Source organism: Pelodiscus sinensis, chromosome 6 (genome assembly GCF_049634645.1).
Source record: "Pelodiscus sinensis isolate JC-2024 chromosome 6, ASM4963464v1, whole genome shotgun sequence".
Lineage (NCBI taxonomy): Eukaryota > Metazoa > Chordata > Testudines > Trionychidae > Pelodiscus > Pelodiscus sinensis.
In genome coordinates this window covers 32,246,087-32,262,288 of record NC_134716.1, presented here as the reverse complement: position 1 = coordinate 32,262,288, position 16,202 = coordinate 32,246,087, and the positions used below count along the sequence as shown (strand labels likewise).

General features: G+C 45.8%; 1 protein-coding gene across 6 annotated transcripts in view; it reads right to left on the bottom strand.

Moving 5' to 3' along the window:
• The window catches only part of TJP2 (tight junction protein 2), a 105,514-nt gene that overhangs the window by 42,599 nt on the left and 46,713 nt on the right, over positions 1-16,202 (bottom strand). The window contains exon 4 of one of the 6 annotated variants that reach the window (XM_006137846.4): positions 15,495-15,565. The exons of the other annotated variants lie outside the window; for them this stretch is intronic. The gene's annotated coding sequence lies outside the window, so the exon portion shown is untranslated. The remainder of the gene's footprint in view (positions 1-15,494; positions 15,566-16,202) is intronic. 6 annotated transcript variants of the gene reach the window in all.

Genomic DNA, 16,202 nt, shown 5'->3' with positions numbered 1-16,202 from the left:
ACCAAAAGTCAGGTGTTGAGTAGGAGACAGACTTTTGGACTTGTACATGTTCAGAATGAGATATTCTAATATCTTCAGAATTGGAACTCACCAAGCCACTGGTCAGAAGGTGTTCTGAAGCAAACTACTCTCCAAATGATGCACCAACAGCTCCATATCATCTGGCCTCAGGTGGGCTGCAAAGACGGTCTTCATCTTGCCAAAGTGACATGGGATCAAAGGAATCCACTACAGCAGGCGGTAAGTCTCTTGGCAAAATTGCCACCATTGGGAAGTGGATGAAATGCGGAGGTAAGATTCTTGATGATCCACAGTTCACGTGGATTCTAGTTTGGACTTCTTTTGGGAGACAAGCTGATTTATCCATGTCAGGATGTGAAGGTTGCTCCCTGGTTCCCTGTGGAGCTCTAAATAAACAAGTTCAATGCTTGTGAACCTCTTCTCCGGGAGGAATGGAACAAGGATGTGAATATTTTGCAGGTGATGCACAGTGAGCAGGACTATGTCTCTTTTCCCCTAGGCCTTGGGGCAGCAAGGAGAGGAAGATATAAGGGAAAGTGGCAAGTTCTTGACCGAGGGGGGAATCTTAGAAAATAAAAAAAGAGAAACCTGTGGTTGGAGGCAGTTTCTTTCCATTGATGAAGACAAACCGAAAGCTTCCCCCTTGTTGCCACCCTTCATTGTGGGAGAAAAGAGTCAGAATTCTTGGTGAGGCTGGTATTTGTTGGTCCGACCTCTTCCCCTGTAGCCAGAGAAGTGAACAGATTGGTTTCCCGAATACCAGTATCGATATTTGCCAGGTCTATATAAGGAAGCAGGATACCTGACACCCTTGTTAGATCTGCTGAAGGCGAGGGAGGAATCAGAGGCCTGAGGTGTTTCTTGATCTCCTGGATTTACTATATTTTTTGAAAGATCCTTTAATGCCTGGTCTAAGGTTTCCCCAAAGAGCTGACCCCCTTCATAAGGAAGGCCAACAAGTTTGAGTTTGGCTGACAGCTCCCCACCTCTTAAGGGATGGAGCCAGAGGGCTCTCCTGGCCACAGTGAGAGTTGCTATGTTATGAGCAGCCAGGTGGAGGGAATCCTGGGCTGCATCATGAAGATAGCGGGATGCCAGGTCACAAAGGGTGCACATCTTGCGAGATGACCTAGAAACAGGCCTTTTAAAGTGGCACAATAATTTCCTTAGCCATTCCAACAGTGACCTAGCTGCATAAAGGGAGTAAATGGAGACTGAAAGCTGGACGGTAGCAAATTCATAGGCACTCTTTAGGCCCTCATCTACTTTACGTTCTAAAGGGTCCTTGAGAACAGTTTCCCCCTTAACAGGGCAAGAAGATTTGGTGAAGAGAGATGCTATTGCTGAATCAACTCTTGGTGCAGAGGCCCACAGCTTACCTTTCTCTGGGAGTCTGTAAAGCTTAGCCAGATGAGCAGGTAATATAAACTGAGCATCTGGAGCCTGCCAGATGTTTTTAATTAAGGCACTGATGGATGGGTGAAGAGGGATGGTATCATCTGGGTTCTCCTCCTCAAGATGAAGCCATTTCCTCGCAACATTTTGTGAGGTAGAACATTGTAGCCCGAGTTGCTTCATAAAATATTTGCACAGATAGGGTAGATCCTTAATCAGGAATCTTCGAGACGAGTCTGTTTCATCTGGCATTTCCTCAGGCTCGGAGGAGACCACTTCTCCTTCCTCAAAGGAGTCAGAGGAGATTTGGGTAATCTTGGCAGAGGATCTCCCCTTTACTTCTATCAGGGATTTTCTGGATGAACACAGTTCATATGGCCCTTCCTCAGGTTCAGAGGACATCACTTCCCCTTCCTCAAAGGAGTCATTTATGAAAGGAATCAGGGACATTGCTTGCATTGAATTCCCATTGGCTGATAATCCTTTATACTCTCTGCCATCCATCTTCACTTCCTTTGGAACTCTAGGAGCTGAAGTAAAAGGAACCGCTTTTGTGCAGGCAGGGCTGTGAAAGCCTCTGGTCTGCTAATCTTGGCCGGGAGTGCTTGGGAAGCAGGAGCCGTGGGAGCCTTTGCTTTCACAAATGCCTCAATGATAAGAGAGGCAAGGTCTGGCCCAAAAAAAAAAAAAAAGTGGGAGGCAAGTTCACATCTCCCACAGAAAACCTTGGAGCAGAGGGAGGGTTAGGAGGAGAATTTCCTACCCCCATGCTGCTGAAATAACTCCTTGAAAAGAGACGCTGACTGGCATTGAGAAGCAGGGTACAAGATTGCTGAATAACTCAGATATTCCTGGAAAACTGAGACAAACTGGACCCATAAAAACATATAGTCTGGTACCATCAACTAACAAAACATGTAGATGGTATTGTGAGCTTTCGTGGGCACAGCCCACTTCTTCAGATGAGCGGAGTGTTGGATGTCCATCTACATGTTTTGTTAGTCTTTAAAGTGCTACCAGACTACTTGTTGTTTTTTTAAGTTTTTCCCATTACAGACTAACTCGGCTACCCTTCTGGAGTTTTTGGACCCATAAAGGTGGCTTACAAAGGATGAAAACAATGGGAACACTCTGGCCTTTCTTCTCTCCCAGGTCCATTCTGGTTAACTTAACAGACCTTGAGAAGAAGCACAAGAAGTAATGTGCAATTGCTTCTCAATGAAGCAGAGAAAATTGGGGAGACGACAAGGCAGGACAACAAGTAATGATGGCACAGCGCTACATGCAACATGACTGGTGCTACCACCTGCCATTCAAACCAAGCAAGGAACTGCCCTTCCCTCCAGTTGGATGTATTGGAAGGCTTCACAAGCTTGCAGTTTGGTGTAAAAATCGAAATCATATCACCCCAAATCAAATAATATATATTACTTATTTCATGGGTAGTCATACCACCCACTATATGTCACTTGTTTAGCTAGTGAATGCCAGTCCTTGTAAAACAGGACATGTCTTTCACATGGAAAGTAATCTGGTGCAAAATTATTTGTTCAAGTCCACAACAGGCGTCTTTTTAAAGCCTTGGTCCATATAGCACCACAGATCTTTATAAACTCCAATTTTACCAATGGAGACACCGAGGCATAAAGAGGAGAAGTGATACAGCCATAATGGACTTGTCTGAACTGGTAGACAAACAAGATGCATCCTTAGCACTTGGTGTTAGCTTGTTCAAGTTATCGAACACAGAGTAAAAAATGTTAGTGCATCCAAGGCAGAGTGTAGTTTTCACACAAGTTAGCAGATCAAGGTAAATCCTAGCCCACCCAAACTCAACTTGTTAACACGGGTGAAGGCTAAAAACTGTGCTGACTTCACTGGGATTTTACCTTGTGTTAGTTAACTTGAGTAAACCCAACATCAAGAGTAAAGATACACATTTTTGCAGAGCTGTCCCTAGGGTATGGCAAATCAAGGTCACCACAGCAGGCCCCGCGGGCCAGCACCATGGTCCCAGAAATGACATATTTGTCTCTTGTGAAGCGGGCTCCACACTCCACTGGAGACGTCCCTGCATTTTTGCTTAAGGAAGACACATGCGATTTCATTGACAGAACCAGAACCTGGGACTCTTCATTCCCAATCCAGTGCTTTAGCCAAGGGATATAAAATTTCAAATGAATTGGCTAATTTAAACATCTATGCAATTTGCATCGACTATTCAATTAGTCGATAAAGGCACCTCCGCCTTTGAAGTGTAGCAACAGCCCTTAGGGCTGTTGCTACACTTCAAAGATGAAAGCACTGTGGGGAGCATGGGGCCAGCAGGGGACTCAAGCAGTCCCCCACTGGTGCTGTGTTCCCTGCTGCATTTCAAAGCAGCAACATTGCATGGAGCCTGGGATCAGCAGGGGATTCCCCAGCTGATCCCAGGCTGCACAAAGCATTTCAAAACGGCAGACCCCAGGTTCCACGCGGTGCTGCTGCTTTGAAGCACCCCCCCCTCTTTCCCCACTCCTGACTGCCTCTTTCTGAGAGAGGCAGCAAGGTGGGGGGGGAAGCGACTAGTCAACTAGTGTCTCGACTATCTAATAAGCATTTGCTTATTGGATAGTCAACTAGTCGTTCACATCCCTGCTTTAGCCACTGGACCAGGTACCTCCCATATTTCTTTCCTTTCAGGAGCAAACTGCCATCTTTTGCAAAGAAAGGCTGACTTTACAATAGGAAAGTTAGGAAGAAACTTGGATTCATGATGGAAGCTGAAGTCAGTGCCACAAAATTCTAAGGCCACAAAATTTCAAGGTACCACATTTCAAGAAAGGGTACCATATTTCAGGAAAGACGTGGAGAAATTGGAGAAGGTCCAGAGAAGAGCAACAAAAATGATTATCGGTCTAGAAAACATGACCTATGAGGGAAGACTGAAAGAATTGGATTTCTTTAGTTTAGAAAAGAAAAGACTGAGAGGGGACATGATAACAGTTTTCAATTAACTAAAAGGGTGTTACAAGACAGAATGAGAAAAATTGTTCTCCTTGACATCTGATGAGAGGACAAGCAGTAATGGGTTTAAATTGCAGCAAGGGAGGTTTAGGTTGGACATTGGGAAAAACTTCCCAACTGTCAGGGTGGTCAAACACTGGAATAAATTGCCTAAGGAGGTTGTGGAATCTCCATCACTGGAGATATTTAAAGAGCAGGTTGGATAAACATCTGTCAGTGATAATTTAGACAGTGCTTGGTCCTACCATGAGGACAGAGGACTGGACTTGATGACCTCTCAAGGTTCCTTCCAGTTTTAGTGTTCTATGATTCTATGGAAATTGGTGGTTGTTTCTTGTTGCAGAATTCTATACAGAATCAGAGGATGAGAGGCAAATACAGGATGAGTGTGCTACAGAATACACAGGGCAGAGACTGTAGTGGACATGGGTATGGTCATCACGCTGCTAAGAGTGGGTTTAGATAATTTAAAGAAAGTAAAAAGTTAAAAATAGTCTTCAGATTTTAAAAAAAATGATTCCCCAATGACATGAAATAAAAGCTAAGTCAAGTATCATAAATAGAAAATACTATGAAAGGTGGTAATTGATATATTTTCCCTATTATTGTGTATACTGCATAATCCGTTGCATATTTTTACCTTTTTTCTTTCACTTGCACTCAAAACTACATCAATAAAATGCATTGGTTACCATGCATATAATGACCTGTGAAGTGTTAAAATTAGGACACTATATAAATAAACAAATGTATTTATGTTATAGAAATGTTGCTAATCTCAGCTAGGCTTGTAAAACTTTGGTCTGATCCACTTTCTTCTACAAATGTGAAGGCTAAGATATTCTAAAAAGTGACACAGAGCAATCAGGACCCTATCAAATTCACAGCTATGAAAAATGCACCACAGACAATGAATCGTAGCCTCCCCCAATGAAACCTGGACTTTTGCATACTTACACTCTATACCAGAGGTTCTCAAACTTCGTTGCACTGCCTCTCCCTTCTAACAACTAAAAATTACTACACAACCCCAGGAGAAGGGACTGAAGCTTAAGTCTGCCTGAGTCCCACTGCCCTGGGTGTGGGGCCTAAGCCAAAGGCTCATCTCCATGGGTGGGGGGGGGGGGGGGAAGAGAGGGGAGACTGCCCTAGACAGAGGGCCTACAACCTGTGCCCTACCACCCTGGGCTGAAGCCACAGGCAGTGGAGCTCAGACTTTGGCCCTGAGTGGTGGGGCTCAGCCTTGGGGCTGGGCCTCAGGCATTGGGACTTAGGCTTCTGCTTTGGCACTGGGACTCAGGCCAATATAATGCTAGCCCAGGAGATCCCATTAAAAAACAGGGTCTGACTCACAGTTTAAGAACCAGTGCCCTCTACTATACAGATTCCCAAATGGGAGTTGCAAAGGAATCTTAATGTTATTTTGGGGGGTTGCAGTATTGCCATCCTTACTGCTGTTTTCAGAGCTGGGTGGCTAGAGAGAGTGGTGGTTGCCGACTGAGGGCCCAGCTCCACAGGCAGCCATGCAGAATTAAGGGTGGCAATACCATACCAGGCCATCCTTACTTCTGCGCTGCTGCTGGTGGCACCTCTACCTTCAAAGCTGGGATCCTGTTTTGGAAGATTACTGTTGGGGGGTTGTGGTACCGTTTCTGCTGATGGTAGCATTGTCTTCAGAACTTTCCAGCTGCCCAGTTCTGAAGACAATGCCACCACCAGCAGAAGTGGTACCACAACCCCCCAACGGTAATCTTCTCACCTCCTCCACAACCCTTTTCTGGGGTCAGGACCCTTACATTACATCACCATGAAATTACAAACACTAAAATAATAAAAACTATTATTTTTAAAATCTAGTGACTAAAATGGTCAGTGAATTTAATAGAGCCCTTATCAAAATGTTCTCATTTTCAAAGTCCTGGGGCATAAAAACAAATCCATGTAAATATATGTCAAGTTTGAAACTGAAAAAAATCACTAAATTTTCAGGAAAAAAGAGTTGCAGGAGTTCTTCTTCCACTATTTCTTATATTACTTAACGATTCCCCCTCTACTTATTTTATTCCCCCCCTTTTATTAACTTTTCAGAGGTGTTTGTTTAAAATTGTCCATCTCTGGAGATGTGAATTACTAAAAGGAAAAATACATTTAATCTAGAATATCAGATGAAAGAGACAACACATTGCCTTCCCTCTCCCTTTTCCCCCTCCCCCAGATTAAAATTAAGAGAAGAATTTAACAACAGGAGTTGAAACTCTCTCACATGGAAACCTAAATGCATTGACAGAAGTGTACTCACAGAACAAGGGAACTATAGCATTAAATGCTGAATCCCTAAAAATAGAAAATCCATCCAGTGGCCCATTAACTATTGAGATATCACTTCTGTATATTGTGGGCCTGATCTTTAGTTGACATAAAGCAGCATAGCTTCTTGTCCAGATCCAAGGCATGTACTTAACAGACTCCATATTCCACTAGATGGTGCAATGATACAGATATACTGTACAAGGCAGGACACTGACTCACATGCAGAGTTAAGCTGGAAACTAGAAATTTGTGTGGTGGTGGGGAATACACTGAAGATAATGACAAAGCAGATTTGATGCAGAATAACATAAACCTTTGTTGGATTTTTCTGCATATTATTTTTGGCCAGAGTACCTCAATAAGGCGCTTGTGCAAGGATAACTTTCCTTACATATCTTTGCAACAGGGTGGTCTCGAAATGAAGCTGAGTGAATAGCGTATTATACAATTATTCAAGCTATATTCCAGAAAAGAGACCAATCTAGGAACTTTTCTTATTATTATTTCTCTACTTAATATTCCTCTAGACTGGTACTTTTGAAAATATCACCCTATATTTTTTGAAGTGACTTTCATCCAGTCAGCTTTCAAGTCACATATTTATTTCTCTGTTGTCATCCTGTGTATGGCTGGAGCCAGTCTCTAAGCCATATATAAGTCATACAGGCTATGTCTACACTGTAAAAGAGGCCTAAGGCAAGAAGTCTCAGATTCCAGGTCAATTGACTAGGGCTTATGGTACGGGGTTAAAAATAGCAGTGTAGCTCCAAGACCCAACTTCCCCTTACCGCATTACAGAGCCCGGGCTCCAGCCAAAGCCCGAATATCTACAATGCTATTTTCGGCCCCATAATGTGAGGCTGAGTCATTGACCGGGGCCGTTAAGAGTTGCCAACCCTCCAGGATTGACCAGGAGTCTCCAGGATTTAAAGATTATTTTTTAATTAAAGATTATGTTATGTGATGAAATCTCCAGGAATACATCTAACCCACATTGGCAACCCCACAGACGCTTAGGGTATCTTGACACAGGATAAAAAAATCCCTGTGGCTAGCCTTAGTCAGCTGATCCAGGGAGGGGGATACAAGATGCAGGGCACAGCTCTGGGACTCTGGATTACATTTAAATTAAATACTCAAATCCAATACTTTAAACAAAGAAAACACCCCACAACAAAGCCATGACCTGAAAAGGTTCCTGCCGCTAATCGTAAGCTTGTAAAGCTACTTTTACCTTTTGAAAGAGACCTTGTTCCTACCAGCACTTAACACAGAGAATAATGTTACCAATAGGAGTAGTCCCATTGAATTCAAGTGCACACAGGGTTGGAGCCTTGGTCTTCATTCTTACCATGGCAATGTAAGTTTGTACCTGCGTGGATGGGGGCAGAACAATTTGCAAAAAAGTAGCAATAAAAATAACACTTCAGGCCTTTAAACTCTGAGCCAATATCAGGGCATTTCTTCTTTAAGTTAAGAAATCCACATACCATCTTCCCTCTGATTTGGAGTACGGGAAAAAAGGCGGAGACAGATTTTTATTTCAGAAAGAAATGGAGATTATTTGAACAGTTATGTAACCATATGAAATCTTAGCAGTTACATGATTATTCGATAGTCCCCATGGGTGGGGCTAGCAGCCAGTGTGTTCCTGGTCCCACTCCCGGGGAACCTGCTGCCACCCTGCACTGCTGCCTCTGTATCAGAGGCAGCAGCGGTGGGTGGGAGGCAGAGCTGGTCTGTGAGGGGAGCCAATTTAAAAACCAGCGCCCCTCATGGACTGGCTGCCTGCTGCTCTGAACTGCTGCCTCTGTATCAGCAGCAGCATGGGGTGGTTGCAGCTTTTGTCCCGCGGAGGAAAGAAGGGGAGAGGGGAGTCAAAGCTCCCCACAGACAGGCTGCTCTGTGGGATGCGGAGCAGCCTCTGTCCATGGGGAGCTTGGACCCATCGTGGACAGAGGTTGCTTCACGGAAGTCTCCTCTGCCTCCACACCCCCCGCGCTGCTACCTCTGATAGAGGCAACAGTGTGGGAGGGAGGAGGGCAGGTGACACCGGGGATCCTGTGCTGGGGGGAAACCAGCTTTTAAGCCAGCTCCGGCTTCTGCCTGCCCTCCTCCCCACCAAGTAGGAGGTAGCAAGGCAGGGGCAGGTGGATCCGCAGAGCTGATACGTGCAGGGAGCTGTCTTGAAAGCTGGCTCCTCGTGCGTATGGGCTCCAGCCTACTCCCCTCACCCTCTGCGCTGCTGCCTCTCTATGACAGGCACCTCATAGCAGAGCCTCATAGCAGAGCACCGGCTCCTGCTGCCTCTCTTCCCCACTACCTCTGAGTACAGAGGGTGAGGGAGGTAGGCTGGAACCAATACACACAAGGAGCCGGCTTTCAAGACAGCACCCTGAGCATATGGGCTCCACCGACAGAGGCAGCCGGAGGGGAAGGGAGAATGCGTGTAGTCCACAAGATTAACTGCTATGCCTAGGGTTTATCAGTTAATCGTATAGTCAACTACATGCTGACATCCCTAGTCAATATAAATAAGAGACTATTTTTAAATTGGAAACAGGATGCAGATCTTAACCAAACACAGCTGTGAGGGACACAGCAACTGCAGCAAGGGAGGTTTAGATTGACCATTAGGAAAATCTTCCCAACTGTCAGGGTGGTTAAGCACTGGAATAAATTGACTAGGGAAGTTGTGAAATCTCCATCATTGGAAAGTTTCTAAGAGCAGGTTAGACAAACACCTGTCAGAGATGGTCTAGTCAGGGAAGCTGACAGCCTTGCCAGGCCACTGGGCAAGATGTGTGTGGGAGGGGAGGGGAGGGGAGAGGTCTTGGGCGGAAGGGGTGGGGCTGGGCAACCAGACCTCAGTGCCTCCAGGACCATGGTACACCCCTCCCAGCTGTCAGAGCCACCCAGGGTAAGTGTCACAGAGCTCCAGTGGTGATTCAAAAGGGCACAGTGCCTGGATCCCTGGGCCCTTGTAAATCACCAGGCCCCACAGCAAACTTTCCCCTTTATCTTCTCCTTATCTCCTGGGTCTAGAATATTTAGTGCTGCCCTGAGGGCAGAGGACTGAACTAGATGACCTCTCAAGGTCCCTTCCAGTTCTCTGATTCTATGATCACACAAACCCAAAACTTTAAAAAGTCATGACAGAAATGTGGCATTGTTTGTCACAGTGGCAGGTCAAAGAATAGGACGTCAAGCAGTTTTTTTTTCCCAAGACTAACCAAGAACCATGATGAAATTAGGCTGTACTTGTTCCTCTATTTCCCCCAACAGGAAATAACCAATTGTTCAAAATCTAGATGTGGAACAATTTGAACTAAAAAAAGCAGCAGTGTTTCAGCCAATAAAAAGTTATATCCTGTTTTTAAAAATAGAACCAAAATATTTTACATTAGCAGTTAGCCTCTATAAAAGATATCTAGAAATAAGCCTCTAGAACAGGCATGTCAAACAGGCCTCTGGCGGGCCGCATACAGCCTGATCAAAATTTTTTGCGGCCTGCCACTACATTTTTATAAAAGAATAAAGTGCAGCCGGCTGGCCGCTTGGAGCACGTGGCTGAGTGCAGATCACAGCCGGCCGACCGGCTGCTCTGTGCATGGCACAGTAGTGACTTCTCACGGCCAGCCGGGCTGCTCTGCGCTGGGTGCTCCAGCAAGTTCTCACGGACGGCTGGGCCGCTCGGCACTGGGCACTCCAGAACATGCTCACGGTCAGCAGCTGCTCTGCATAGGCATCAAGCGCTTGCTCATACCTGGCCGCTGTGCTCATGACACCCCAGCTTCTGAGGAAGAAATGTCTGGGTCATGGAGCCGCCATCGTCACACATTAGGTTGGGGGACGGGCTGGGAATGCCTGGCTCTGGGGGAGGGGAGAGGCATTGGGTTAGAGTGGGGGGAGCGCTCTGGGGGAGCAGAGAGGGATTGGGTTAGAACTGGGATATGGGAGTGCCTGGCTCTGGGGGAACAGAGGGGGAAATTTTGTTAACATTTTGGTTTTTATTTATTTATTCCCAAATAAAATCACAACATGTACAGGCAGTCCCCGAGTTACGTGGATCTGACTTACGTCGGATCCGCAGTTACGAACGGGGATTTTCTCGCCCCGGAGGACTGGAGCGGCGGCTACGCCTGGTCCCGCCGCCCGCCTCCTCCGGGGCGAGAATCTCCCTGGTCTGCTGGGGGAGCCAGCAGACCAGAAAGACGGGGAGCAAAGCGGCGGAGGACCCGGGCCGGACCCACGGCGCTGATCTGGAAGCGCTGCGGGTCCGGCCCGGGTCTTCCGCCGCTTTGCTCAGCGTCTCCCTGGTCTGCGGGGGGGGGGGGGGGGGGGGGGGCAGCTAGTGCCCCCCCCCCCCCCCAGCAGACCAGGGAGACGTGGAGCAAAGCCTGGGGCCTGTGGTAGAGCAGGTGGGGTGCTGCCGGTTGGTCCCGCAGCACCGCTCCTTGGCGCTACTGGACCGACCCAGCAGCACCCCAGCTGCTCTGCCCCAAAGTATCTGAATTTTTCACAGAAGCCTGTTCTATTTGATTAACCGCGGTCTATACTTGTTTTTATTTCAACAAAACAAGTTATGTATCATATACAAAATTTAAAAGTACCTTAAATTTATATTAAAATTAAAAATTATTTTATATAGGCAAACAACAATTTTTACACATCAAATTACTGTATTATATTAAAACAAGACCTAAAATTATAAAAAAATACTTAAAACATAATCTATAATAATAAATAATGATGACTTTCCGATAGAAGTACATTTTCTTTGGTGGCCCTGAAAGCTGTCAGTTTTCATTTGTGCGGCCCTCAGTAGGCTTCAAGTTTGACATGCCTGCTCTAGGACAGTGAGGAGCAACCCACGCTGGTGAGTAGGATACTTGAGTGAACCTCCATCTCAGTGGGCCACAAGGTCACTGTAACTAAGATGGTCTCCCAGGTTAGGATAGTTTTGCTAACTGCACTTGCATACCTAGAATTTGCAGTATGTGCCTATTGAACCATAGCAACATTTTGATTGGATGCAGTGGGAGCACATGGATCTCAATCTTGCACACATTTGGCACAAACCTCACTTCACACGCCCATTGCTTTAAGCGTCTGTCACTCTTGTAATATCGATATGAAAAAAACCCGATGTGGATGAAAACCAGCCAAACCTGGCAACCCTGTGCATAGGAAATGGTAAACAAAATGTCTTGTGGGCCACACGAAGAATCCCATTGGGCCGTGAGCTACAGGTTGTTCACTAGGGCTCTAGGAATTCAATCATTCCCTTTTCAAAGTTTTATTCTTTTACGTATGGTGGCATCTCATCCTGGAGAAAAGGGAGGAATGGATCGTTTTAAGTGTCCTAAGAGGTCCAGGATCACTCCTGAAGGAGGTACAGGTTGAGCCTTTCTAGTCCAGCACCCTCAGGACTTGACTGGTGCTGAACCAGCAAATTTGCTGAACCACAGGAGGTCAGTATTGTCTAGCAGCATGACCAACATTTCCACTGCTTACTGGGCTCTTAGAAGACATTTAGGGGTAAATTAGAGCTAAGCAACAGCACAGAACATTGAGAGCCAGGACTGGGTGGCTGTAAACAACTTTTATGGGATTGTAGGAAACATGGCTGCACCCATGATAAGTGGGCATCTGGCTAACTAAAATCATGCTGGACCATGGATGTTGCCAGACCAGAAAATGTCAGGCTAGAGAAATTCAACCCGTAGTAGTTTTATAATCCTGGGCATGTTTGTTTATGCGTTTTGAGATTTGGGTATGCTAGATAACACAATATGCAAATGGATGAAGACCTGACAAAATTAAGAGGCTGGCTTCCTTTTCAAAATGAGTTTTTCTGAACATAGTGATGAGTTGGCAAAATCTTCAAGGTCTCTGGAAAGATATCTTGGAAATTAAATATATTGGAAAATAATTTAAGCCCCTTAAGGGGGAAAAAAGGGGGGGGGAGATCTATGATTTTTTTTCTTAATTTCTGTTTTCCCTTTTCTGATATTCATCCTTACCTTTATCTCATCATGCACCACTTATACAGAACAGTGTAGTATATAAGTATCTTTTTAAATGTACTGCAACAAGGTTGCATAATTGAAAGGACATAAATCTGCAGTCTAGTTAATTAAAACTAATGCTAAAAGCAGTTTCAGTTACTGCCTGTGCCTCCCTGCCAATTCTTGTGGTTTCAACAGTATATTTTCTCATTTTTTTTACCACTGTTTTCCTCTCGCTGTTGCTGCATAAGAACCCACACAAAAATGGGAAGAAAAATCCTGCAAACTCTTTCACACAAACATAATTGGGACTACATTACTGCTTGAAGTTAACTTTACTTAAGTAACGTGACTTAAATATGTGTTTGCAGAATCAGAGCCTAACTGATCACAAAAAACAGCAAAACCGACTACATGGAGTACTGACAAGTGCACAAAAGTAAGCAAACTATGAGAGAAATACAGACTTTTCCACCCCCTTCCTATTTCAATCATAGATGTCTTAGATGCTACTTGTTACAAAGCACGTAAAAATGTTCAAACAGGAGCATGGTTTTTAAACAGATGCTATTCTCACATAGAACTATAAAAATGCCTCAGTTCATACAATGGAGCATGGTCCACAACAGTAATTTAGATTCTCCTTGCTCAATTGGAAGATTGACTCCAGAACTAGATTTTACTGCACAATGAGAACACCAGTACAGGCAGTCCCCGAGTTACGCGGATCCGACTTATGTCGGATCCGCAGTTACGAACGGGGTTTGCTCCGCGTCTCCCTGGTCTGCTGGAGACCAGCAGCGGAACAGCCGTGGCGCATCTGGGCTGTCCCGCTACCCGCGTGCTCTGCGGCTTTGCTCCGCGTCTCCCTGGTCTGCTGGAGACCAGCAGCGGAACAGCCGTGGTGCATCTGGGCTGTCCCGCTACCCGCGTGCTCTGCGGCTTTGCTCCGCGTCTCCCTGGTTTGCTGGTCTCCAGCAGACCAGGGAGACACGGAGCAAAGCCGTGGAGGACCCGGGCGGCAGGACCACGGTGCATCTCAGTCCGCCGCCTGTGTCTCCCTGGTCTGCCTGGGGGGAGGGGGGGGGGAGGGCGCAGCTAGTACGCACCCCCCCTCCCCCCAGCAGACCAGGCTTTTCTCCGGACGCCTGTGGTACAGCAGCTGGGGCGCTGCCGGTTGGTCCCGCAGCACCGCTCTGGGTGCTACTGGACCAACCCAGCAGCACCCCGGCTGCTCTGCCCCAGGCGTCCTGATTCAGCCGCTGCTGGTCAGTTTCAGCAGTGGCTGAATAAGGACGCTTGGGGCAGAGCAGCTGGGGTGCTGCTGGGTTGGTCCAGTAGCGCCGAGGAGCGGCGCTACAGGACCAACCCAGCAGCATCCCAGCTGCTCTGCCCCAGGCATCCCCAAGTCAGCCGCTGCTGAAACTGACCAGCGCTGACTACAGGAAGCCCGAGGCAGAGTTGCTCTGCCCCGGGCTTCCTGGAATCAGCCGCTGATCAGTTTCAGCAGCAGCTGACTTGGGGACGCCTGGGATTCTGAAGTTGAATCTGTATGTAAGTCGGAACTGGCGTCCAGATTCAGCCTGTTGAAACTGATCAGCGGCTGATTCCAGGAAGCCCGGGGCAGAGCAACTCTGCCTCGGGCTTCCTGTAGTCAGCCGCTGGTCAGTTTCAACAGGCTGAATCTGGACACCAGTTCTGACTTACATACAGATTCAACTTAAGAACAAACCTACAGTCCCTATCTTGTACGTAACCCAGGGACTGGCTGTATATTATGCCTTACATAATAAATGAAATAATTAACATTCCCTCTCCCCAAACAAATCAGTATCCAATACTTTAAGCACCAAACTATAGCCACCACAAGCACAGATCAGCTATTGGCCTGAAGTTGCATCTATGCAGTTTCTATGACCCTGCATTTCATAAATTGACATCCAAACCTCTAGATCTAAAAGAGCAAGCTGGGTATCGGTATAGTACAAGTAACTTGTTTTTCTAAGGATAATTCATTGCTAGGATAAAAACCATTGAGATCAGCATTTGTATCTAGTCATCTAACTATAATGGAAGACAATTCAAAACAATGTTACAATTGTCAGTTTTTGAGCTTGGTCCCGGCCAAATTAGATTTTCTTTCCCCATTAAAATTTCTCTTATCCTTTGTTCTAGCTCTATTAATAGAAGAAAGATAGGTCATAACCTTCCAGACATTACTCCTGTTATAAGAAAGTGTGCCCCTCTAGCAATAAGAAATAGATTGTCAGTTTCGCTCTCTTTTCTTGACAGACAAAAGCATATATAACTATCTCAAATTCTGTAGGCTGGGACAGCCTTTATTTTAGAGTGTTCAAAGACCACCACCCCAATCCTACATACTCATCCCCAAACTAAAGGTCATCACACAGTTCTCTCCAAAATATACATACCACGAGAGGCAGATCCCAGTCACAGATAACAGGTAAAGAGCAAAAAGTTAGTCTCAACTTTGTCAACCTTGAAGGTTCTTTCTTCGGCTCAAATAATTCAGAACTTTGAAAGAAAATAGTATTGGCATTTTGCTTGACACTGTCAAATTAATTTGTTAATGTCTCTACATGTACTTTGAAGTGGTCAATTAAAGTAGTTATGAACCCATGGTGGAAGTGCACTAAGTCACCTCACAGAGAGGTGAATTAGAGCAATAGCCACAAAAACAAACAACCCCAAAACCCTCTTCTACTATTTTTTGAGACTTCAGATACTAACCTCTTTGTCTATTGTATCCACCACTGTAAACTGTGCTGCCACTGTTAGTTCTGGGAAAGGGCAGACAGGGTCTAGGCAAAGGAAGAGATAAAATTGTGCATGTGTCAGTGTAAGAGTTTGATACATTTGCAAACTCATTACCAAACTGCTAGTTTCCATTGGTCAGCACATTTTGCAACTATAATCAGCTCTGCAGCCCTTTAACTGCTTCCTGAATTTTTGCCTCTTCCTTGGCTTCATCTCACAAGGAGTTTGTGATCTGTGGCGCATCAGGTCAATTGTTCAAACCCTCTCCCCCAAATCGCTCAGCTCTGCTTTTCCTCCAAAGGTATCTCAGGGGCTCGACACATAGAATTACAGGGTCACATTCAGCACCAGTTTGACACTCTACTGGCTTCACTAGGAGTGTATGCAGCTAGCTGGCAATGAATCTCACTCAGTCATTTATCAACTAAAACATGGGCCTGCCTTCTAGTAAACCAGTCCATGTTTACAAAGAGAGAATTCCCCAAGAGGTGACAGCTGAGCCTGGTTTTACACACACACCAGCGAACTAGGTTTAGATTACACTGACTAAAGGCTAGATTGGGAGCAAGCCCACTCCTTACTTCATCACCTCAACAAGGCTGTAAGTGGGAAAGCAGAGTCTGCTTGCCTGGTACGCTCATTCCTCCTCAGCAGGTGGGGAAAGAAAGGATGAACAGGGTA